Raw genomic sequence first — 26737 nt, 5'->3', positions numbered from 1 at the left:
CTTGATCTAGATGAGAAGTCAGGCTTTATGGAATAGATAAAACACCTTCTCTGCTTTTGTTAAATTGGTGTCTTCAAGATAGTCCTATGCAGTGGCCCCACTGGAGACTGAGGGTCTGAGTTGTCGTCTGCTGCTCCTGGAAAAGTAGGTGCTGTTTGCACGTGCGGTATTAGTTAAGAGCACACAACAGTGGGTCGATGCTTGTGCAGCTGATAGCTGGCTGCATGGCACATGTGTGATACACACAGTTCAAGGCGAGCATGATGCAGCGTGACAGGAAATTGCAGTTACATTCAAACTTGTTTTAATGCTACAAAGAAATTACCACAAGATGCAACGTGCAGCACAATTGATAGAACAGGTGGGACTCTGGGAAATGGGCAGAAGTGGATGAGTCTCGGCCAGCTGACACACACAGATGTCTTACATATGCTTTGAGAAAGCTCCTAACTGCAAGTTTCCCCACCTCAGAGACGGCACTCTCAAGGTGATTCACTTGTTTGTGACAACTTAGTCATCTCCACAAGATCATATACATGGAAAAGATGGTGAAGCATTGCTCTTAACTGGTGTTACTCATTGTGCCTTCTTTCTTTCTGTTCTTCCTTCCTTTCTTTTCTTTTCTTTGCTTTTTCTTCTTTCTTTCCTTTCCCTTTTTCCTTTCTTCCTCCCTTCCCTTCTCTTCCCTTCTCTTCCCTTCCCTTCCCTTCCCTTCCCTTCCCTTCCCTTCCCTTCCCTTCCCTTCCCTTCCCTTCCCTTTCTTTCCTGCCTTACTTCCTTCTTTCCTTCCTTTTCTGAAACATTTTCTATTTATCTTACAATTTCAAGTAGCTTTTATCTGCTTTCAGTTTTAGACATATAATGACTGATAAAATTATTCCCTTAAATTCCATTTTTTGTTGTGTAGAAAATGAAAGTTGAAAAATGAGGGTAGGTTTATATATACAATCTGATAAAATGGATTATCCAAATTTAATTATAATACTATTTTCTGTTTTATTACAGAATTCATTAAAAAGATCCATCCTGTGTCTTATGACCCCACCTCTGGGAGCCTTGGAAGATAAGTAAGTAATATTTATTTTTTGTGAGAGAGATTTCAGAAACATTAATTTAATCTCAGAGGTTTGTAGCAAAGTTTGTGAAACACCAGTTTTGCTGTTCTCTTCAGCAAAATGTTAGTACCATATTTCCTTGGATCTTGATTTGGCATTTCTCTAATACCCATATTTTTTTATTTTCCAGAATATTTTAAATTTATTCTCTGTAATAGTTACAGTATGAATATTGAGAATAAGATACAGGAGTGTGACATACACTGAAACCTAAGGCATTTAAAGAACTCATTCAATGCAAGGTGATGTCCTAGATGGCACTCAGAAGCTAAAAAAAGGGGGGGGGACCTTTGGTAAAGCAGATCACATTTAAATGAAACCTGTATCTAATAGTCACATATCAATTCTATTTTATTAGTTAGGACAAATACACTATGGTTGCATAAGATAGTAACTTGGGGAAACCTGGGTGAAGTACATGAAGTACTATCTTTGTAACAGTTTTGTAAATCTAATGTTATTACAAATGAATGTTTATTTAAAACAAGAAGTCAAGTTATTGACTTGAAAATTATGTTTTAGAAGTAGCTTCCCTCTTTAGCGGTTTGAAAAAAAGTCAAAATTATCTACCAAAAATACAGATTCCATGAAATAGAAAATAAAGGAAATGAGTGACTGTACATTTTGTTTTTCAGTTTGTATTATAGGATTTCAATTTTTGAATGTTGGCATGAAAGATTCCCTTATGGTACTTGTGGGTTCTTTGTTTTGTGTAGTACTTTGTGGTAATGCAAGCAAGTCCCTCTAAGTGGTTCCAGGTATACCATTTTTTCCTTTCTCTGTAGTGCGTTATTTAGAGACGAAAAGGACAGTGAAATGACTAAGTTTTTGGAGAGCCTGTTGGTGTAGTTTTGTTCAGCTGCACCCACTTGAGATTCTAGGTCAAGTGCCCAACACAATTGACCTATTGTCAGAGAGTAGGAATAAAGGAGAACATAACTCTTATACAGCCAATTCTGAAGTTGAGCTAAAATAATACAGAATTGATTGCTGTCAGATAATGGAGATTCTCAGTTTCTAAAAGGGACTGTAGCTGGAGAGCTCTCTTCTGTTTCTATAAATATTGAAAGACCATAGATGAGAACTCTGTAGTTTGCTGCGACTGTTATGTAACTTTTCATTAATAAAACAGCCAGGCCTGTCTTATAAATAAATGACTTTCTACCTTTCTTGCCAACCTTAATGATTGCAGTTCAGTTTCATAAGGAAGAATCCAGCTATGTTACATGTGCGGGGCATAGACATGCAAAACAACAGGCCCATGCCTGCATGACTATTGCAGGATCATTGTCAGGCTTGAAGATCTCCATTTTACTTGCTAATTTCTACTCAGAATCAGTGCTGCCAGTCTCCTGTTAACGGGAGTTACATCCTTGACTCTTACTTGTGTAACATGATTGTACCAACCTTGGAAGGGAAATGTAGAGAAAGGGAGGACATTAATTTTTTAGGTCAAGTTTAAATTTCATTGATTAGAGCAAGCAAACTAAACCTTTTATTATCCTGTTATCAATGAGGATTAAAAGTGTTGCTTTTAGGGTCATGGTTACCATTCAGCTGCTACTAGGGTAATTGGGAGTAGCTAATACCATATTGAGCACTTCTGTATGCCAGGCATTTTACACTTATCTCATTTGGCCTTCACAGACACTTGTGAGACAGGTTGGCATGCCCTTTACAGGTGAGGCCGGGGCAATAGCAGGTGTGTACAAGGCTCAGCCTAAGACTGGGGCAGAGACAACAAGTGCTGACTGCAAGTGCTAAGAATCCTTAGGTCCATCATGTGGGCAGCTTCCAGGGAGCGCTGGCACGTTCCCAGGGACATGTGGTCAGCCTCACTTGCTAGGTATATGCGATCACACTGCATGGCTGAGAGCCGATTTCCCCAGAGGAAACCAGCTTTTACCTGGCTCACTGCATGGTCCCTAACCTGTCAGGAGTTCTCTGCCACCTGATTCATAGCAGAACACTCACTCATTGTATGCTTCATTGATCATAGGCCAAGAGTTGTTGGCAGCTCCAGGGAACAGGCTCTCAGCCTGCCTCCTGGTTAGTGTTAGACAACTCTAAGTTCTTAGCTGATGTGAGAGCTTGGATCCAGAAACCAGGACACCTGCCAAGAGCTGGGTAGTTGTGCCGCTGACAGGCGAAATGTGACTCTTTAGACTCAGTGCCTGCTGGCCAGGAGTCAGGAACAGAGTAGGCGAGCAACTCTGAAAGGTGGATTTTGAAGAGGTTTATGGTGGTTGGCTATGGCTCCAGAGTTTATAAATACCGCCATTCCAACTGCTTCTTGAAGACGCATCATAAAAATACATAGTCTCCTTTCCCAGAGTTGACATTCCTAGGGGTCAGTCCTTGGCCTTCTGTATCTGCTCTGTGAACCCATCATCTGTCTTGCAAAATCCATTGCTTTACCTCAGTCTCTTGTGAGCCCTTACATCATTTCAGCAGTTCTATCAGAAAGCCTTACACCATTCTGGGCTTGAAATAGACTGTTATAATCATCTCTCCAGGCCTGTCCCCGCCCCCTTGTTCTGGTATACCCAGTTGCTCAGGATAAAACCTAGAAGTCATCCTCCACTTTTCTCTTTTATCCTCAATATCTGACAGCCAGTGCATCTGTAAGATTGATAACTCTTCCTTGCAAAATGTACCCCAAGTCACCCCTTGCTAATCCCTTACTCCTGACCATCACTGCCCTAGTGGAAGTCTCCGTGGTGAAGCCACCTAGATGATAGTCTTCCAACTATCCTTCTGTGTCTCCTCCTTGCTCCTCTCAAATCAGTTCTATAAGTAAGTACTTTTAATCTAATATATTCACTTAGGAGAGAGAGAGAACGAGATTGAGTCCTAGTTCAGTGCTCAAAAGCCTTTAATAGCCTGGGCCGGCCCAGCCTAAAGCTGAGAGCTGGGAAATGAGTCCTTGCCTTCCATGGACGTGACAGGCGCTCAGTGATGGGAGCCATCACCTGCTGTCTTGCAAGGTCTGTTTTGAAAGGAATCTGGAGTCAGGAGCTAGAAACAGGGCTCAGGCATCCTAACTGTCCAGGTAGACACCCATTCCTTATGTCTTTTTTTTTTTTTTCTTTCAAATGTTATATGCCATTCTTCTGTCTTACTTATTCTGCTTTAATGGACAGTTGCTTTCACTGTGATATTGCAAGTCCGTTTTTTCTTCTTTTTAAGATTTATTATTTTCTTTGGAAATGCAGATTTACACAGAGAAGGAAAGAGAGAGAGAGGGGATCTTCCACCCACTGGTTTACTCCCCAAATGGTCGTAATGTCCAGCATTTAGCTGATACAAAGCCAGGAGCCAGGGGCTTCTTTTGGGTCTACTATGCAGATGCAGGGTCCCAAGACTTTGGGCTGTCCCTTGATGCTTTCCCATAAACAGGAAGCTGGATGGGAAGCGGAGCAGCTGGGACATAAACTGGTGCCCATATGGGATGCTGGCATTTGCAGGGGGAAGACTAGCCAATTGAGTTATTGCACTAGCCTTGCAAGTCCATTTTATAATCAGCTAATTCCACACCCCCCTCCCCCGCCGAAATCCTCACTCTCATTAGTTCAATGTCCAACCTGGTACAGAGGTCAGTTTCAGAAAGCAGAAGAGTACACATCTCAGCTCCTCTGGCATGGACAGTGGTTGGAAGGCTCCCTAGAAATATTGTTGCCTTAGCATTGCTGGTGTCTGTAACATGGGCTGCTGTCAGGTGTACAAGTGCCTGGTGATTCAGAGCTACTGAAGGATATAACCTAGAATCTGTGGGTGAAAAGTCCTGAGAGGGACCGAATGCTGCTTGGCTCAACCAACACTGAGTCAAACACTTTGGCAAGGATTCTGTGGGCACGGAAGCAGCTGCCAAGTTTGGACAAGAGTTCCTCATCACGGACAGCTTACACATGAGTGCTCACTGCATACCAACATGCTGCGGATCGAAGATGGTCCACGGTAGAGGGCGAACACGGCGGTTCCCAAGGACTTCCTGATTCTAAGGTTTCCCCACGTTTGGAAACTTCTTGGTGCAGGTGTGTATCTCTACAGAGCTCTCCTCTGTGTTCTCCCCTCTGAGCAGTGTTGTGATGTTTCTCCAAGCACCTCCAGGTGTGGGCTTTACACAACTGAGAGCTGACTTGGAATCTCATTTCCACTTCCATCAGCCAGGTCCTCATCTGAGGAATCAGCTGTGAAACTGTTGCTTTTATCGATCTCACTTCTGTTTTTGTTTTCACATTTTCTTTTGTCTGAAAGAAATAGCACATATATGGAAAATCCCTTCTCGAGTTTAGTTCCTAAACCCAGCATTCTCTAAATCATGGAATAAAAGAGTTGGTGCTAGTTGGAAACAGCTTGCGATCAGAATTGCTGGAAATGGAAACTGTGCTCCTTGGTACTTTAGGGCCAGCGACTCCTGGAGAAGTCAGGAGTGTGTTTGAGAGCAAAGCAGTTGTCATTGTCTCTTCTCTCAGACAAGGTGAAAGTATGATTAACATAACAGAACTGTTAGGTAAGCCATGCTGTAGATAGACCTGTCCTGCAAATTCACATTGCTTGTAACTGCTGAGCTGAGCTACCTAGAATTGCTGGTGCAGGAAAGGATCTTCTGGCCTGGTTTAAGGTCCTTCTATGTAATTGCTTCCAGAAGCTGGCACCTGCATCACAGAATAATACAAGTTATGCTGACATCAGGTTCTTCAGTATTGGCCTAGCCCAGTGTGTGGTGGTGGAGCTGGCCACCCATGTGATCTCCGCATCCTGGTGGGCACAGCCAATCCTCCAAGTCTGTGCAAGATTGGCACCAGAACTGGCCCTCCTCCCCTTAAGACCCAAATCCTGAGATGCTTCCATATGCCTGGGATAAATGGCATGGGGTTTGCCTATAAGTCATGTTCACCCTCACCCTGTACACTTTGAATCCTCTTTAGTTTACTTGCAGTACCTAATACATTGTCAGTGTTATCGAACCACTGTCATATTATAGTGTTTAGGGAGGAAGGATGAGAAAAATGTCCATAGAAGTTCAGTACAGAGTCATTTTATTTTGCAGGTATTTTTATTGTACAGTCAGTTGAATGTTGGCCTGTGCAGAAGTTACAACTGTGGAGGGCCAACCGCCCAGTGAATGTCCCTTGGTTCACTCCCTGCAGTCAACAAGCCTAAGAAAGGCTTGAAATCCTTGACACACCTTGTGTCATCTCTGTTCCTGAATCTTCTCTGGGTTCCCGACTTTGCTCCCCTTGCTCGTCCTCCTTTCTGTAGAGACCAAAGGGATTGGTTATTACCTCGACTTCACCTGCACACACTACTGCTCTGCCCTATGGCCTGTGGTCTGGATCATCTCCTGGGCTGCTTCTGTCTTGACTCAGACCAGCGATCCAGGTACCAGGAGGGCCAGAGAACATACACACACTGGTGCCTCTGGCTAGAAGACCAGGGCCCTCACGGCACACGGGCCAGTGTCCGTGATCTCATGCTCACACAGCTGGGACTACTTTGTCCACCTGGCCTTAGCAGAGAGCTCCTGTGTCTACAGGCTTTCTAAAGCCAATGAACTGAACTAACAAATGAAGAGGGGATAAACTACATTCTCAAACGTAGTGCACAGAACCAGTAATTGGAAATAAAATGAAGGTGGTGTTTAATCTGCAAGCAGCACATGTTCAGTTATCTGGCTCACTACTACTAGTTATCTACACTAGTCATCCATTTGATTTCCTTCCTGGTAACAGCAGACATGCGCATAGCACTTGCACATTCTGCATGCCCAATGGGCTTCAGCTCATTTAAACCGTAACAATAATCTTGTGAGGTGTACACTAACTTTAGTCATACACCTCAAGTTACACAGCTTGTTGATATTCAAGTCCAGGTGCATAATAACTACTTGTTAATTTGATCCTCGGACTCTCAGTTCCAAGAAGCCTGGTTTCTTAGTGCACTGTAGGAAAATGGATATAAATTCAGAAGCCAGTGTGCTGATCCAGGATTCCCACTCGTAATGTTTCTCTCCCGGTGAAATAATTACTGAGGAAAACAGAGATATATGTGCAGCAATTTGAAGAGAAAAATTATTGAAAACAATGCAACCAGTGGGTAATAGAGGAGCCCAGGGCACTCTCTCTGTCTTGAATGTGTGTGCAGCAACCTGGATCTAGCTCTACATTTTGTTGCAGAAGCTCTGTGGCAGAGTCCAGGGGTCCATGTTTTTACCAAGTTCCCAGGTAACTCTCAGGTTGCTGATGCATGGAGCCCGCAATTGCAAGGGGTGCCAATACACTTGTGCTCTATGTTAAGAAGAGATCGGGGGCAAGGTAGCAGGGGGCCTGAGGTGCCATGCTTACTCCTTCATGTTCAGATGAGCGCCTATGCATAGCAGACCTCTGAGGAGACCTGCCAGATGTAAACAGGACTTGGTTACTTTCCGACTGATGGATTAACAAGTGACATGTGTTTTCATTGTTATGTGTCTGACATTTTTTCAGTTCTCCACACTGAGCCTGGGTAGTTCTGTAGCTAGCACTTTGATTGTTGAAACTTTTGGATAACTGTGGATTCAAACTTGACTCATGACAGTCCAATCTCGGAGGAAGCATTTCCTTCCTGTTACCCTCAGACAGGTTTTTTGTTCAAATCCACCATTTTCCAGTTATGGTTTGGTGGGGACTTAGGCTATGGTAGCTACCCCTACATAGATAAATAAGTACTAGTATTTTTAACAATCAGAGTAGTAAAAGAGTTAAACATTGCGGGTTAGCTGGGGAAAATCCTGCTTGTCATTATTTATTGAAATTAACAGCGCAGGTTGTTTTACATGGAAAAATCAGTTTCTTTGTGTTTTGCTCCGTAAAAAGCTAAATATGAGAGAAGTGTTCTCCTGCCTTCTCTTTTCTCAAAGAGGTATGCTCAACAAATTATAGGGAGAGATCAGATCTGCGTTCAGCCCCTAAGGATTACAACTTGGTTCTAAAGCGAGGTGCTTGATTCTCACTGCGGAGCAGCCAGGAGTGCAACAGAGAGACCTAAACAGGAATGTCTGAATCATTTAAGGCATACAGTTTTGTTTTGTTTTGTTTTTGTTTTTCAAGTGTTGGAAATTAATCCTGTGAAATACTGAGATGTAAGTTTATGTAGAGCTTTCAAAGTTGAATTAAATAATGTATACATTGCTCATCATTATTTTTTATAACCCATGTTGGCATTTCATTGTTATCAGTATTTAGAGCATGGCCATGTAAATGTTCCTAGACAAGGGATTGCATTTATCTGACCATGGAGGAGTTACAGGAGCTAGAATTACCATCAAGCCATGAGCATTTCTGAACCTAGGTGAGCAAACAGGAAATAGCTGGGTTTGTTTGTTTTTACATTGGAGCAAGCAGGACAAGGATTCTCTTAGACAAGGGAAATAGGCAGAGGGAGCCCTCACACTATCCCGGGTTCCTGCTTGAAGGCGTTTTCAGACTAACGCAAGCTTGGGGAACACAACAGGAGTCTGCCCGTCTGCCCAAGTAGATAGCAGTAAAAATTGAGGAAGTTGTGAAGAGGCAGGGCTTTCTTGAGTCAGGATTTCCTGAAATCTACAGCAGGCTGTCCAGGAAGGCAGCAGAAGGAAGGCCCAACTGTGCAGGCACAGGGGACTGCTCCTGAGAAAAGAAGCATTTTCAGCCTGATGTAAGATTGGGATAAAAGAAGCCCCTAAAAGAAACCAGAAAACAGCGAGTATCAAATTGATTCACAAGGAACTCAACAGCCTCCCAGAAGATACCCAATGCTCTTGAAACAAATACAACAAAATCTGGCACTCAGATGCATGGAACTTACAGTGAAGCAGACACACACATCGTCAGAATAAAAATGGTAGGGAGAAAAATGTCAGCCCATGGAAATAGACCCTAAAGTGACAGAAGAAATGGCGCTACCAGACAAGCATGTGGAAACCGCTTTCAAAAACTGATTCATACACAAGCGTACAAGGAGAGAAACAAAAAAGGAGATATGAAAAATAAAATGTGAGAGCATCTCAAATACAGAAACTAAAATAAAAGTTTTATTAGATGTTCTAATTGCAGATTAGATCTTCGAGGAGAAAAGAGCAGTGAGGATAATGAAGAATTGAAGATAATGAAAATTTGAAACAAATTTCATACGTAAGTGTATATATGCAAACACATGTACCTACATGAATCACCTGTACTTTACCATCAGTAAACAACTGGTCATTGAAATCTAAACTTTTAGGCAAATATGAAGAACCTAGAAAAGGAATACAAGAAGGAAAATAGAACAGTATCAGAGGACATTCACTGCCCAATTTTCGGACTTCCTGCACAGCTGCTGTAATCAAGGCAATCTTGGCATCGAGACGCACAAATTGATGAGATTAATGATTGGAAGTATCCCCATAAATGTGTTATCCTTGATTTTCAAAAGTGGTGCTAAGACAATTGAATGGGGGGAAAAGATCGTCTTTGGGGGATGTGCTGCGTAATACAAGTAAAGCTACCGCTGGAGAGCCAGCATCCCATTTGGTTTGAGTCCCTGCTGTTCTTCTGTCTATCCAGCACCCTGCTTATGGCCTAGGAAGGAAGTAGAGGATGGCCTAAGTCCTTGGGCCCCTGCTCCCATGTGGGAGATCCAGAACAAGCTCCTGGCACCTGGCTTCAGACTGGCCCAGCTCTGGCCGTTTTGACCATTTTGGGAGTGAACCGGAGCATGGAAGATTTTTCTGTGTCTTCTTCCTGTAACCACTCTGAAGCACTGGCTTTTAAAGAAAAAGAAAGGGATATATCAAAACAAAACAAAAGACCACTTTTTTTTTAAAGCACTAGGACATACATTGTGATGTAGCAGCTGAGGCTGCTGTGTCTATTGCTGACACTAACATCCCATATAGGTACTGGCTCTGGCTTTGGCCTGGCCCAGTCCCAGTTTTTGCAGCCATTTCAGAAGGGAACAAGCAGAAGTAAGATCCTGTGCTCTCTTTCTGTGTATGTATATGTCTTTCCATTGCTCTCGCTCTAACTCTGCCTTTCAAATAACTCTTTAAGACGTGCACAAAACAATAATGCAAAGGCAGTACAGCTAGTACAGCCATGGAAAATGTGTTTAACGTCTCTGGATTAGATGTTAGAAAACTGCACATTAATACTGTATCAGTGTTATAGCTAGATACTGTTGATAGGGTAGGCAAACTTAAAAATTATGAAAGAATAAATTCTGGCTGAGACTTGGACCACTTGGAACTTTCTGATATTGCCAATAGAAATGTAAAATGATAACCCCCTCCCTTCTTTTTTTTTTTGAAAAGAAAGAATATGAGTATGGGATTTTCTCTTGGAGTTAAGTATACTGCCATGAGGCCTGCCAGTATTTCTGACAGTTTACTTATAAGAACACATGTGCCCACAAACCTGTACGTGCGTGTTCTCAGCAGCACTATTTGGTCATAGCCTTCAGCTGGAAAGAAATGTCATTCACTGGTGAATGGGCTGACACTGGTATGTCACTGTGATAGACTACCAGGCAGTGGCCAAAGGACATGGGATATTGATGGATTTGCCCAACTTGGACAAGCCACAGAAAGACACCCAGTAAAGCTAGCCAGCCCCAAAGCAGTACAGATCCTGACAACACCTAAAGTTCTGGCATGTTGTATCAGAAATGCCAAGAAAGACAAAAAGTAGGTGAGTTGTTGCCTGTGGCATAGGGTGGGCTGTGATTAACCTTAATGTAGTGCAAGGAAGCTTTCTTGTATGAGGTATGTGTGATACACCTTGATTTAAGTAGGTGATTGTATGGTTTATAAATTGCATCAAACCCATTGAGAGTACATTTAAAATATATGCTTCTAGGCCCAGCACGGTGGCCTACTGGCTAAAGTCCTTGCATTGAAAGTGCTGGGATCCCATATGGGTGCGGCGGCCCCACTGCCCATCCAGCTCCCTGCTTGTGGTCTGGGAAAGCAATCGAGGACAGCCCAAAGCCTTGGGACCCTGCACCCAAGTGGGAGACCCGGAAGAAGTTCCTGGATCCTGGCTTCAGGTCGGTGCATCACCAGCTGTTGTGATTGCTTGGGGAGTGAATCATTGGAAGGAAGATCTTCCTCTCCATCTCTCCTCCTCTCTATATATCCGACTCTGCAATAAAAATAAAACAAATCTTTTAAATATATATATGTATATATATATATGCTTCTTATTCTTTTTAAAATATACTTCAATAACTTAAAAAAATCTCCAGAAACTTCAAAAGATACTGTCACCGCAAAAGATTAATTTCTCTGCAGCACTAGAATACCTTTGTGTAAGGTTAAAACAGTCCGTCTAGAACATCCATTTGGGTAAATGAAGGTGTGTAATAATAAGATGCTGAGTTTGCCCTCCTCAAACAAGGAAGAAATAGGCGGTATATTTTCTTGCCTGTGATTGGATGGGTTGGAAAGGGACCAGTCCATCCTCAGATCGCATTGATGCATCTTTCCAGTTTCTGTGTTTGCTGTTTGCTGGTGTTCTTGTTTCCTAAGTACCCACCTGGAAACCTCATTTGAATCAGCATCTCCTGCAGAAGGCTGTGGTGCAGTGACTAGCAGGTGGTGGAGAGTCATGTAGATCAGGTCACCCGTGAAAGACAAGCAGTTGGCTGGAGACTCTTCTCTTTCTGTTGGCTGGAGGTTGTGCTGGTTCAAGCAGCCACACGAGGTCAAGAGCTGCGAGCCATGTATACGGAGGAAGTCCAGGCCAGCCTGGGTGCCTGCGTGACCTTGTGAGGTTCCCTTTTCATGTCACCAGGTATTGCGAAATGGAAAAGAATAATACGTGTCTCATTTTTAGTTCTGTGTTTTTGAGTCTCTTCATTATTGTACAGAGTTTATATGCTGACATAAAATGAGAAACATTTAAGATGTTTGTATTTTTCTCTACAGTTTGGTTGTATCCTATGGCTATTGGTATGTATTCTGAATCATAGCAGTTGTTAAAATGGTGTTACGATTGTATGCCAAGTGTTCATCTTGACCAGGAGTGATTTAGGAGAACATCAGCAGAATCCCCAAGTTACTCTTACACTTTTGGTACAAATGATTAATGAATTGATTATGGCTTTGTTTTTTTAATGGACTCGTTTATAATCTACTTAATCTACTTGAAGTCTGCTAGGGAATTTTAAAACATTTTTTGAAGGGCGACAGTATTGTGGCATAGTCAGTTGAGCTACTCACATGGGCACCTGTTTCTGTCTCGGCTGCTGGACTTACCATCCAGCATCTTGCCAGTGAGCTTGGGAAAGCAGTAGAGGACAGTCCATGGACTTAGGTACCTGCACCAATGAAAGGGAGACCCAGAAAAGGCTCCTGGCTATGGCTTGGCCTAGTCCCAAATGGCCTGCCAGTGTGGCCATTTGGGAGATAAACCAGTGGGTGGAAGTTCTCTTTCTGTGTCTCCTTCCCCCCACCCCCCATAGTGCTTTTTAATAAATAAATACTAAATTTTTTTTTAAGTCTTACGTCCTACAACTGCTTCTCATTGCTTTCTTGACTGGTTGCCATGTTAGATTTTAAAAAGATAATTTTTTTTTCCCCTTATTGCCCACTTCCAGATTTTTTATTATTACACCAGGGAGAGACTTGAAATTAAAATATAAATTTTTGTATCTGATGTGTGCTGCAACAAAGCATATAAGGTCCAGAATATGTGTGGGATTATGGAGTGATTGGCTTTTAGGGCAGAATTTTGGGGCCCAACCCTGTGAGGCAGTAAATGTGTAATGGGGTTTTCTGGGGTGTCACTGTCACGTTACCATGTCAGGGACACAGTCAGGTTTGTTCAGTGCCTGACCTCTTGTTTCTTGGAGTCTGTGTTATTCCAATCCTGAGTGTGCCTAGACCCCCACCCCCTCAAGGGTGCCTCAGTTCCGTGCCCCGTCTGATGAAGGGCCTGACTGGGGTGCTCCCAGTGTTTACAGCAGGCACAGGAAGTCCAGTGAGGGAAGCCAGCCTTAGCAGGTCGCGCCCACCCCTGGCTTGGAAATAGCAGGAAAGGACAGTCCCACACAGTTGTTAGGGCTGATCTCCCTCGGGACACAATGCTGTTGCTAAGTCATTTGTCAAGATAGAAAGCTCTTTTTCTCCCCTCTTTGGCAGATAATTATGCAGCCTGATGACCAAGATGTAGGGTGGGATTCAAGGGACAGCATAGCCCCTAGTGGGGTGGGGCTTTGGACATGTGATCCTAGCTGGAGAGACATGGAGGCCTGTCTTCTAGCTTTGGTTCTTTTTCTGTGTGATCACAGCCAACCATTCACCTGAGCTGGGTCTCAGACGGAGCTGTTAAGTGAGGTGGACAGTTCTCTCTTCCTCTCCTCCCTCCCCTCCCCTTTCTCTTACCTTCCCTTTTCTTTCTTTCTTTCTTTTTTTTTTTTTAAGAAACATTGAATTTATTTTTATTGGAAGGGCAGATTTACAGAGAGAATGAAACACAGACAGAAAGATCCACTGGTTCACTCCCCAACTGGTTGCAATGGCCAGAGTTGAGCTGATCCAAAGCCAGGAACCAGAAGCCTCTTTGTGTCTCCCATGCAGGTGCAGGGTCTCAAGGCTTTCAGCCATCCTCTACTGCTTTCCCAGGCCCCAAGCAGGGAGCTGGATGGGAAGTGGAGCAGCCAGGACACAAACCAGTGCCCACATGGGATCCCTGTGGATGCAAGGCAAGGACTTCAGCCACTAGGCTACTGCACTGGGCTCAGGATCCTCTCTAACTTAAAAATCTCATGACTGACCAGGACAGCTAGGGGAGGTTTTCACTTGACGGCATCTTTATTTTTAATTTTGTTCAGCCAAGAAGTCGGCTTAATATCATCTTAGACTGTCAAGAGGAAGAAGTCATCTGTCTTGCTCCTTTACATAAGGAGGATTAGGAGAGGGGATCCTATGTGGCTTGTGTGTGTATTTATGCTCTGACCTCATATTAGGTAAGTGACATGCCTTGACGGATTGTCCCATTTGCAGCACCTGGAAGCAATCTGGTGCTAGCGTGACTCAGAGGAATGAAAATGTTCACTCACTGTTTTTGCTTTCCCCCTGAGAAAACTAAGGACGACACATTTATCTAGGTTTCCAGAGGTTCGTCACCGTTCTCCCCCACCCTGGGGACACAGATGGGCCTTGAGCTGGAACAAACTGCAGTCTCACGCATGGTCACAATCCAGCACCCACAGCACCGGGGAGGGAAGAAAGAGATTTGCTCAGGCCCATGCTGCCCACCCGAAGAAGTAAGGCTGCTGCTACGGAGAGCATCCAGAATTCAACGCGGGGATGATACCTTGTGATATAACACCATCTCCCATCAATTTACAGAAAACATTTTTCTTGAACTTTAAATATACCTTAAAGATACCCCCCTACCAATCCTGGGCTCCCACACCAACATCTTCTTTGAGGTGAGGGTTTCCTGTTCAATCCTGTGTCCTACCTTTGGACTAAGTGGCTGCTTTCCTTATATTTGATTTGTTGTGATGCCTTTGATTTAGAAGTAAACCCACTTGGCACTTGGAGGTTGTCCAGGAAGGAGCTGACCTCGGGCAGGGAGGAAGGCATGTGTGTCACCCAGGCGCCTCAGCCCCAGGGGACTGCTGCTCTCAGGGAGTTACTAAGAGCTTTTAGGGACTGCTTGCCCACCCCCCCCACCTTTATTGGTTAAAATGGAGATGGTCTAAAGGAAAAAAAGGATGAAAAAGTTAGAGTTCCAGCTGTGAACTGGAAGGGGAAGTTAGACTTTCAAAGCTGTACTGATAGGGTCCGGAGAAGAAGTTAGGAAGAACTTGGAAGGAGAGGTTTTTAATTACAGCAGCTCTCAAGACATTTAAAATTGTAAGAGTGATTTAGAAATATGCAACCCATTGGTCTTTAGGACAGTCAGTAATTCAACTTTCTAGGTGTGGTTTATTCCATGTAAACATGTAACAAAATTAAGGGGAAAAGGTAAAATCTTTTTTTGTTGTTGTTGTTATAAAGCTGTTTTGATTTATGGCTTCCTGGGCTTTGGAAGTCTCCTTGTGCTTTGATTAAATACAGTGAATGCTTTTACAACTTAATAAAAGCTCGGGGCAGAGACTTTGCTTTGGGCACCGTCAGGGATTTTTTAAGTAGCGATTAGTGATGTCACAAGGCTGATGATTGAAAGTAGTTTGTAACAGAAGGCCTTAATGACGCTACTAAAGAAAGACAACCGGGTTTGGGAAATTTGGGATATGTTAACTACTAAGTAAACATTTTCTACTGAAATCAACTATGGACCTGAGATAACTTATTATGGTGCTATTTTATGTAGATGACATTTAAAAATTACATGTAGAGGATTGAATACTTTCCTTTAAAAGAAAATAAAGCAACAAAAGCAACATAGCTTAGACTGCAGTCCTACAGGTGCCTGTCTCCTTCACTGCCTCCCCTAGAAGGCCAGAGATCGGAGAGTGCCCTGCTCAGCTTCCAGGAGTGCAGGATATGACAGGTCAGACTTGACTCATTCCAGTAGGGCGACAGGTAGTCTCGGACATGTCCTTGTATTTCATGTTCGAAGCTCATGTCTGCATTTTTGCCCATAATTGGAGGCCTCTTAAAGGATAAAAGACCTAAACCGAAAGAGGCCGGATTTTGCTAAAGAAGACATCAGCTGCTGGAGGCAACCTAGAAAGCCTGAAAGTTACGTTTCCTTTGCTATTTTTGGAGTTGTACTGTTGGTTGTACCAAGCACTGTGGGATTACTCCTTAAAGAAGACTGCATGCGTTGGAGATGGTATTTTGCTGAAAAGAGACAGCTCATTGGGTGGGACTGTTCCCTCTTCCAGATGGTTCTAAAGCTAAGCTGATGATTTGCCTTACCTTTGCCAGCTCTGTATTTGTTTTCATTCATTATTTTTTTTTAACAAACTGATTTTATCTTGATGTTATACCAATGGAAATAATTAAATATTATTTTAGAGTGATTTGCTAAACCTATCCCATTGGAAATGTCGTGGTTTTCTCTGTCACGTTTTGTGACACCCAGCTATGTCCTCCCCATCTGAGTGTGTGTGTGTGTGTGTGTGTGTGTGTGTGTGTGTGTGTGTGTGTGTGTGTGTGATGTGTTAACTAATATCCCTGAAGCCTTTCCCCTCTCCCACAGACAGATATGGTAAGAATGCTTTATTCCTTGAGACCCTGGTCAGAGATCTCTAAAGGAGGCGCCGACAGTCTGCACACATCACACCCGCATCTGCTTTCCCAATTCACAAGTAGGAACATTTGAACTCACTTAAAAAAAAAAAAAAAGGAGGGAAATGTTGGCCAAGAATTAAATGCTCCAAACTTCTGGCTTAGAATCAGTGTTGGGGGGAAACTTTTCCATAGAGTTAGATAGAAGATGGAGTCAGAATTTCTGATGTTCGCCTGTTATTTCTTGTGGAAGGAATGCTTTCCCTAAAGACTGGCTAGGAACAAGAGGTGGAAACCAGGGCAGGGAGACCTTTCTGTTTGGTCAGCTTTATAGGAGCTGTGCTTCCCTCCTGATGGGGAGGTGAGTCTGCCAACTCCTCTTCCTCCAGCACCTCCCCTTCCAGCCCCTGCCTGTTTCTTTGGAATTTCCACTTGGGACTTTGTTGGATAAGGCTGTGATGCAGCACACATGTGGCCGTCAGAGAGGCTAACGCTGTGTCTGGAACAGCACGATGTTATCATGGCATTATGAATTGATGCTGTGCTCACTGTGTGTGTGTGTGTGTGTGTGTGTGAGCTGGCGCCATATAAGGCTGTCCCTTTTCCTGTCTCCCATCCCTGTCGGCTCTTGGCCTGTCTTCACAGAAGCGGGCAGCAGCGGGACTGCATTTATCACAGGCCATAGGAGGAGGCACAGACCATGGAAAGGGTTACTATTCCCATTTCCTGTGCAACTCCCTCTGATCTCACAGAACTGTAATTCCTTCCTTGATGTTAAACATTCCCGGGCTCCTCCAACCTCTTGGCCTGCGTTCACAGGCCAGATCTGTCCCAGGTGAAACTGGAGGCCAACCTGCTGATTTTAAGAGGCGAAACTGCTCTTTCCTTCATGAGGTAGGCTAAATGCTCGTTCTTTGGCAATCCCAGGAGACATCCTTTTTGTTTAAAACATGGAAACAAACAAAAATGATGTCTTAGTTTTAAAATTAAAAATTTAGCAGCCAAGGATATCGTCAGATGAATTGTGTAGATTTTTGTTTTGTTTTCCTGATTCCTAGTTTAATGAACTAATGTTTAAGTGAAATCCAATTGACCTTTTAATGATAACATTCTTTCTTCTTTTTAAAAACACACTTGAAAAATGGATTTTGACTTCAAAAGGATGCATTTTGATGCTGCAGTCTCCCCTTTAGCCCATTTAATCAGTAGACCATTTTTGTTTCAGCAGACCATTTTAAGATGCCTCACATAGAAAGGAGTTAAGCTGAAGCCGTGCAGGTTTTCTTCGCTCATTGTCAATTTAGAACCTTCTCATTGAGCACAAGGAGAAATTATTTTATCTCCTTTTTTTTTTTCTGGTTTTAAAAGCATGTAACAGCTCATTGTTATTCCATAGTTAAAACATAATACTTTTTTTGTAGTAGGCAGAAAGATGTTCAGCTTTGCCTTTCAGTGTTACGCGTCAGAAGATGTATTCGACTCTGAAGCCTACACGTGAGTCAGCAGCTGTTCATGAACTGACAGGGACAGAGCGCACCTGTGCCAACAGTGCCACCCTCTGAGGCCAGCAGTTCTGTGCACATGCAGCTGTTAGGCGACACATTGGCTCATCTTACTTATATGTTGGCATGTCCTCACCCAGCAACTTGGGAACATGAAATTTCAGTGACAGAAATGAAACTGTCCCTTTGAAAGAGTTTTAGTAGGTAGACTATTTGCATTGCTCTATGCAGCGAGGAAAAAAAAATGATGCACCTTCATCATGTGGTTTCACCTAGAGGTAGGCAGGTAAATATTTACGTTGTTTTTGTCTGAATCTGTTTTGGAGAGTCAGTAATATTACTCACCTGCATAAATCCCCCAGTGCGTAATAGAGAGCCAATTCGACAGGCAGCCTCCCATCATGGGTCACAGAATGAGTGAATGAGATTGCCAAGTGACTTTGTAGTCTTTTGACTGTTCCATCAGCATGTGATTGTAAACATGTCTGAAAATATTGTCCTCATCCTTCCTGTTAGTTTGTGATGATAGATGCTTGTAGAAGTCCACTTGTCATTCAACAGTTAGTTCCCTCACAATACTCTCTTCCTGAGTCCCTAGGTGAGCTATACCTGTGACACTGCTTTGCTATAGAAAAAAAAAATTGGTATAATTGTCAATTCCTTAAATTTTAGAGTCTATTTAAACAATTCTGTATAGAGTCTGTTTAAATGATTCCTTAAGCAAATAAGCAATTCATTGTCCTAGTAGCAGAGGAACACATTTTCTTCCATGGATTATTTTGACAAAGCAGAGAACAGGTATATCAGTCAACAAATATTTATAGAGTGCTTATTTAGGCAGTGTTGTGCCTCAAATCATGAATTCGCCAAACATGTATACAGTTTTTTTTTTCCTGCCAGTGAAGTCTCCTAGACTCTCAACAAATAGGAAATATGTCCTAGTTAAGTTAAATGATAACTTAACACATATTTAATGTGATAATGTGCTCAATGAAAGACATGAACAAGAATCAAGGTATGGGACCAGCGTTGTGGCTTAGCAAGTACAGCTGCTGTCTGCGATGCAGCCATGGCATAGGGGAGCTGGATGGTGTCCCAGCTGTTCCACTTCCAATCTAACTCCCTATTACAGACCATTGAAAAGCTGTGGAAGATGGCCGAAGTCTTTGGGTTCCTTCCATTCACGTGGGAAATCTGGAAGAAGCTCCTAGTTCCTGGCTTGTGCCTGGCTCATACTTGGCCATGTGGCTATCTGGCAAGTGAGCTAACAAATGGAAGACATCTCTCGCTCTCTCTTTCTGTCTCTCTTTCCTTATCTCTGGTGTTTTTAAAAATAAATGAAAAGAATCAAGTTGGCTAGCAGAGAGATGCATTGTTTTGCCTCAAGTTAGAGTGGTGACAGATTTCATGGAGGAAGCTTGCAAAGGGGGCATTAACTGTGTGGTCGTAGTTTGGATATGGAGGAGGGAAGAGGCTATCTGACATTGACAACTAAGGGCAGTGCTCACCTCACTTGCTGTTCCCAGCAGCAACATCAAGCCTCACCACAGAGTGGAGTCTTCTTCCATCCATCATTATCTGGCTCCTGTATTGTCCTGATGTGGAATTCAGGAAAGCCTCCACCCAGGATGCATCACCGCTCTTGGAGCTGCCGTAAGGACCACTTGGGTAGGAGATTCTCCCTGCTTTCTGGAGCCAGACACAATTCCAGCCGAGTGGCAGATAAGAAGATACTGAGAAGTTCTCATCCGTGCCTACAGTTTGGACATGAAGACCCTGTCTGGTCCCCATGGCAGGTTTAATAGCCATATTTGCAGATTTGCTAATTTTTTTGCACAAAGTTGTCATGATGTTTAATTTGAATTTTTGTAAAGGTCCATTTTATTTTTATTTGAAAGGCAGAGTTACAGAAAGGGAGAGTGAGAACTCTTCTGTCCAGTGGTTCATTCCCCAAATGGCTGCCATGGCATGAGCTGGGCTGGTCTAAAGCCAGGAGCTGGGAGTTTCTTCTGGATCTCTTACCTGGGTGCAGGGCCCAAGAACCTGGGCCATATTCTGCTGTTTTCCCAGGTCATAGCAGGGAGCATGATTGGAAGTGGAGTTACATGAACTCAAATCAGCACCTACATGGGATACTGATACCACAGGTAGAAGCTTAGCTTGCTATTGTTGCAGCACTGACCCCTATAATGAAATTTAAAGCATGAGTTTATGTTGGTGCAACACCAAACTTGAAAACATGCACAGTTTGCTCATAATAATATTTTCCAAAACAAACTCATATTTTCAGTTCCACTTTTGCTCGTAGATTTTGTGATATCCTTGGGTTATAGGTTACCATAATAGCAGTTTATTGCAGTCACTATAGACACCATAAATGCACAGCAGTTTTTCATTAGCTTCTTAATGCTCTTTCATAATAAAGCAAGTATTAATATTTTAATTCTGTTTTTTGGTTTATAAAGCCAGTTAGCACTTGAGTAGGACATATATTGAAACCTTTGTTTTTACTTACTCAAAGAAAACAAATCAGTGCATTTAATTTTAGAGTCAAGCTCTTGTATCTAGCTGTATTATTCTATAGGGAAAGGAAAACTAACAACGCTATGAAACCATGTTTTCTAACATGTATTTCTAATATTGCCATATCCAAAATACAGTAAGAATCTCTTACTTTTTTATTATTAGTATTTATTTATTGGAAAGGCGGATATACAGAGAGACAGAGAGGAAGATCTTCCGTCCGATGATTCACTCCCCAAGTGAGCAAGCACAACGGCCGATACTATGCCGATCCAAAGCCAGGAGCCTCTTCCGGGTCTCCCACGCGGGTGCAGGGTCCCAAAGCTTTGGGCCGTCCTCGACCGCTTTCCCAGGCCACAGGCAGGGAGCTGGAAGGGAAGCGGGGCTGCCGGGATTAGAACCAGCGCCCATATGGGATCCGGGGTGTGCAAGGTGAGAACCTTAACCACTGCGCCACCGTGCCGGGCCCAAGAATCTCTTACTTTTAACCAGTTTTTCTTTTTTGCCTATTGCAGATTTATATGGCCTTGTGCAAGTCTGCAAATCCGTGTTATTTGTTCAGCTCTGTGAATTGCCTCCCAGAAAACAGTGAACGGGGGGGGGGGGGCTATAATCGACTTGCTTCCTATACTGTGTTTTCATAAAGACCTAGAGTTTTTCAGTTTTTTACTAGCTGATTCACAAGGAAAAGATCTGGTGCTGAGCTATCTTTAGTTTTAGGAAAGGTGGCAATAGTCACAGTTTTATGTGTTGCTATTGTGTTTAACCCACTGTGTCCCCAAATTACTTGAATTTACACGCATCCACCCCTGCATTCCTTTGTTCACACTTCCTTCCTTTCTCCCGTTCTTTTTAAAGAACATTTATTCAAATTTCCTGTAGAGTAAATTTCAGAAATTGCCACTGTGAAGTTCTCATTTGGGCATGCTCAAGCATACACATTTGATTTATTTAAGGTCTGCTTTTTTCCCCCTTAATCTGCCTGTTTTTTCCCCCTTAATCTCTGTTTTCTTTGGTATCATTTGTTACTGGTCACTTGAATGTCAAGTTTGTTAGCAAAGGAGGTCAAGACGCTCCTCTGTAAGGGGGTTTGAGATGATGTCAGAGTCTCTGAGTCTTCTGTCTTCTGAAGCCAGGAGTTAACCTCTGCAGGAAGAGATGGGTGGATTGGAGGAGAAATGACACGCTACTTTTCTGCTAAGAAGACTACTATTTTGCATGAGTTTTTCCATTAGTATGAACCCATTTTGTAGCTGAACAAGCAAAGGGCAACTTAAAAGATCTCTTAGTTGAGAGAGTCCCATATTTTTCTAAGTACTCCTTTATCCGTTTTTTGTTTGTTTGCTTAATCTTTAATTCTCTTAAAATTCATTTGAAAGGAAGAAACAGGTAGATGATGAAGAGAAAATACTTCCATCCACTGACTCACTCCCCAAATGCACCATTTACTGACGTTGGGCCAGGACAAGGCAACAAGCTGGGCACTCAGCCTAGAGCTTTGCCCTAGGATCTGTATCAGCAGGAAGCTGGACTGGAGCTGGTACCAGGAATTGGCTTCATGTGCTCTGATGAGAGTTGTGGTTTGTTAACCACCTGAATCCATGACTGTTCCTCTCATCTAGTGTTTTTGAACTCAATTTGTGTAGATAATACTAAAATTTTCAAGCCATGTTATTCATAAATAAATCCACCATAAGAAGTAAAAGAAATCTCACTAGATAAAACTGATATCCCTTGTCCTCTCTGCCACCATGGCATGTCTTGCATGTATTTCTAATATTGCCATATCCAAAATACAGTACATATGTCATCATATAATCACTGTATAGTTGGTTCAAATGCAGTTTAAGCAAATAAATGAATGAAATTGTAGGAGTTACACTTCACAATTTCAAGATGTACTCTGGATGATAGTGATCAGGAAAACTTGGCAATGCTTTAAGGATAGCCACATTTATCAGTGGGATGGAATTGAGTGTCCAAAAGTAAACCTTGTAATTTCTCATTCATTGATTTTTGGAAGAGCTGGGAATAAGATACTTAAATAGAAAGAAGATTATCTTTGCAACAAATTGTGCTGAGATAATTCGATATTCACATACAGAAATCAACCACATGTGATAATGAACTCAAAATGTGTTACAAACTGCAACTTATGAGTTGAAACTATGAAACTTAAAAAAAAAGTAGAAAACTCAGTAATGTTGGTTTAGATAGAGAATAGATAGGATACCAAAAGCATAATCCATAAAAAATTGGTAAAGTTGACTTTATTAAATTTAAGCATTTAGGCTTTTTAAAAATGTATTTAATTTTTTATTTGAAAGACAGAATGGAGACGATTGGCCAGCCTCATCAAAGCGTGGCCTAGCGCTCCATTCAGGACATCAGCTGCTGCCTTTCTAAGCGCATTAGCAGGATGTTGGACTGGAGGCTGTGCAGCCCAGCACTCTCATATGAGAAATGGACATCAAGTGACAATTTAAGCTGCTGTTCCACAATGCTTGCGCCCAGATTGTATGCTTTAATGGACCTTGTTAAGAAATTTGAAAAGGGCCCGGTGTAGTAGTCTAGTGGTAAAAGTCCTCGCCTTGAATGCACCAGGATCCCATTTGGGTGCCGGTTCTAATCCCAGTGACCCTGCTTGCCATCCAGCTCCCTGCTTGTTGCCTGGGAAAGCAGTAGAGGACAACCCAAAGCCTTGGGACCCTATACCTATGTGGGAGACCTGGAAGAAGCTCCTGACTTCTGGCTTCAGATTGGTTCAGCTCCAGTCATTGCAGCCACTTGGGGAGTGAACCAGCAGATGGAAGATCTTCCTCTCTGTCTCTCCTCCTCTCTGTATATCTACGTTTCTAATAAAATAAATAAATAAATAGGGCCCAGCACGATGACCTAGTGGCTGAAGTCCTTGCCTTTAAGGCACCAGGATCCCATATGGTCACCGGTTCTAATCCTGGCAGCTCCACTTCCCATTCAGCTCCCAGCTTGTAGCCTGGGAAAGCAGTTGAGGATAGGCCAAATAGTTGGGACTCTGTTACCCACGAGAGACCTGGAGGAAGTTCCTGGGCTCCTGGCTTCGGATCGGCACAGCACCGACCGTTCCAGTCACTTGGGTAGTGAATCATTGAATGTAAGATCTTTCTGTCTCTCCTCCTCTGTATATCTGTCTTTCCAATTAAAAAAAAAATAAATCTTTTAAAAAAATTAAATTTTAAAAAAATTAAAAAGACAAGCTGCAGTCTTGGAGAATACATTTGCAAATCACATTTGATAAAGGACTTGTAACTGGAACATACAAAGAACTTTAACTCCATCATGTGGCAAGAAATCCTGCTGAAAACTGAGTGAAAAAAACTAAATTTCATAAACAGCAAGGCATGTGAATATGTGAAAATGTGGCTGACATTCTAATACAGGAGACAGATTGTATTACCCACTGAGACAGTTGTAATGAAGAAGACAGCATAGTGTCTAGGATGTGGAGCTATTAACTTTCAAGCATAGATGATAGCAATAGAAAGTGATAATAATAGCTGCTGTGTGTATGTGTGTGCAGGAAGGTACTTTAGGGAATTGTTCCTGCAGTTGGGGAGATGTGGAGAATCTCATGGAAGAGACCAATTGGCTGTCGACTGAGTAACGAGTTGTGGTTTGAGGCCAAAACCAATGTTCTAGAAAAACAGGCGGAACCTATGCTGCAGGTGAAGCCCAGGGCATCTCCTGGGAGGTTGTTCTTTTGTGTGCTTGGGCCTTCAACTAGTGGAATAAAGTCCACTCCCCCAGGAAGTGACCCTCTGCATTACCTAATGTCTGGGGATGGAAGCACAGATCTCTAAAAGTCTCTGATGGACATAGCCAAAAAAAAGTTTCACCAAAAAGCTGAATACTTGCTCCCAACGATATTGATACTATTTTTATAGGTTTTTAAAATTGATATTGACATTATTTTTTTCAATGCATCCTTAAAACTAACAACTCCCTATCTTAGAACCTATCCAAGAGAAATGAAAACACATATCCACACACACAGACAATTGTCTGTGATTGTTCATGACACCCTTGCTTGTGACAGAAGACACAGTCTGTCTTTCAACTACTAACTGGGTAAAGGGAGTGTGGTAATGTCTAAGAATGTCATGCATCAGTCAAAAAGAAAGAGCCTAGTGGTACTTACCTTGGGACAGCACCAGAAATACTATCATCTGTGAAGTGAGCCAGACTCGAGACAATAAGAAGATTTCTCTTTCATCGAAATGTTTAGAAAAGAGAAGCTAACTCAACTGGGTATTTGCAGGCAGGAACAGCGATTAAGTGCATATGAAGTTAAGTAATGTTAAAAAAATCTTTTATTTCTTTTATTTACTTGAGAGGTAGAGTGAGGGCATGTATACAGTTGTGCGCTCTCATCTGTTGTTTCACTCCCCAAATACCTACCTAGAGCAGCCAGGGTTAGAGCAAGGCCAATGCTGGGAGCTGCAAAGTCCACCTGGCTAACTCACACATGGGTGGCAGGCATCCAGTTCCCTGCACCTTCACCTGCATCATCCTAGGGTCTGCATGGACAGGAGGCTGGAGTTAGGAGCCAGAACCCAGTATTGAACCCATTCCTTCCAGTGTGGGGCAGGAGCAACTTAGCCAGCACCCACCCTGGACTCAGGTTTGAAGAGTGATGGAAATATTCTAGAGCTGGATTGTAGTGATGATTGCACACCTGCATGAAGTCACCAAAACAAATGTTATGTATAAAAAATTTATCTTAATGTTGTGGGAAAAGAACAAGTGAATTAGAAAAACCTGGGACACAATGGAGTAAGGATAAGTCATCTTAGGAAAGCCCTCATATTTTGCTTGAGGTAGGTCATGAATTTTGCTTGAAGTTCTCTAAGGAGATCCCTCCTGAGATGAGCTGTGCTTTCCAGTATTCATAAGATCAAAATTTATCTTCACTTTTCAAAAGAAAATTGTAGCCTTTTACTTACAGTGGGATGGCAGCCACCCTGTCCGCAACAGTATCTTCACAGTGAGTAGCTGAGTACTCTTCTGCAGAGCTGTCTCCTAGGGCTCCCTTCACTGTCATGACTGGATAGCCACAGGATTGAATGAACACAATCCTGCTGAGTGAACAGGGAACAGCAAGGGCAGGGAAAGGTTGAGTCCCTCAATTACACTCCTGGCTAATGACTCAATCCAGTGAGTGACTGGACTAGATAGACTAGCAGTCCTGCAGAAGCTCTGGATGAAAATGAGTAGCAGTAAACTTAGCAAGTACCTGGACTCCAGTTATGCTCTTATATGTTTGTGATGGAGGCGTTAGATGAGCACCAGGCAGCCCAGTTTAGAGACAGTTGGCACCATCTTGGACAGGTTGGGGAGTCTGAGAAATACAGAAGGACTTAGATGGGACCACTGCCGCTTGTTAGTGGACCTGTGGGCTGATGCGTCAAGATTCTGCCTGAAGAATCATCCTGGCTTTTCTGCAAAGTCTTGGCCGATGGATCATTCAAGGTCAAAAGAGATTAGCTTGAAATGATGGGTTTTTTCCTTGTGTATAAATTTTCATTGTTTATAAATTTTCTCAAAATTTATGACACATGGCTTGTCATAAAATATTTCTAAATTCAATTTATGTGTCAAATATAAATCACATAGACTTAAAGTGTATTTCCTCTAGTTCCTTTTTAGAGATTTGTTTTTTATTACTGTGTAATGAAGTTTCTAATTTTCATCTATTAACATTACAGTAAACATCCAGGTGCCAGGCATTTATAAAAAAGGATATTATACACTTACATACACATGTATTTGGCTTATCACTGTATCAACAGTGTTTACCTGTTCCGTGCTGTGTCATCTCAGTACGTCGGCATTTTTTATGTTGCATTGGGAAATTTCGGTTCTAGCTGCTGAAAATGTTTTAATTCTGTGTTTGTGATCCTACTGTTGCTTCTTGAGAGACATCTTAAAGAACCAGTTGTCAGATGAACCACAGGACAGCCTGAGCATGAATGCTTGAACTCAATTGTATATGTTCATTAGTTTATATAACAAGAAGAAAATGATTGGTTAGAACTCCATAACTTTGCCGAAGTTCATTATGTCTGGGAAATGGTTTATTTTCTAATAATACAGCGAAAATGGGCCTTTGCGTCACTAGGAAATGATTTTACCTTGCAATGAACCTTGTAAAGTATTTCTACAAAATGAGTACGTTTAGGAGTCTGCTTATAGTTAGAATGTAGAAGTGAATGACGAGATATTCTGCAACATCTCAAAAAATAAAACAGCTAAATTTAAAAATCATTATAATAACAGTATATTGCTTTATTATACTTTAATATTATACTTTACAGTATAATATTACAGTATTATACTTTGTAATGGAAAACAAGTCTTTGACATTGCTT

General features: G+C 42.4%; 1 protein-coding gene across 1 annotated transcript in view; it reads left to right on the top strand.

The window, feature by feature from the left end:
- Positions 1-26737, top strand: part of ZNF438 (zinc finger protein 438) — a 136451-nt gene that overhangs the window by 26322 nt on the left and 83392 nt on the right. The window contains exon 2 of the mRNA XM_040988071.1: positions 1006-1067. The gene's annotated coding sequence lies outside the window, so the exon portion shown is untranslated. The remainder of the gene's footprint in view (positions 1-1005; positions 1068-26737) is intronic.

Source organism: Ochotona curzoniae, unplaced genomic scaffold (assembly GCF_017591425.1).
Source record: "Ochotona curzoniae isolate NIBS_2020 unplaced genomic scaffold, NIBS_Ocur_1.0 contig_4797, whole genome shotgun sequence".
NCBI lineage: Eukaryota > Metazoa > Chordata > Mammalia > Lagomorpha > Ochotonidae > Ochotona > Ochotona curzoniae.
Note: the sequence above shows the minus strand (reverse complement) of the source record. Positions and strands in the feature narration are given on the sequence as shown.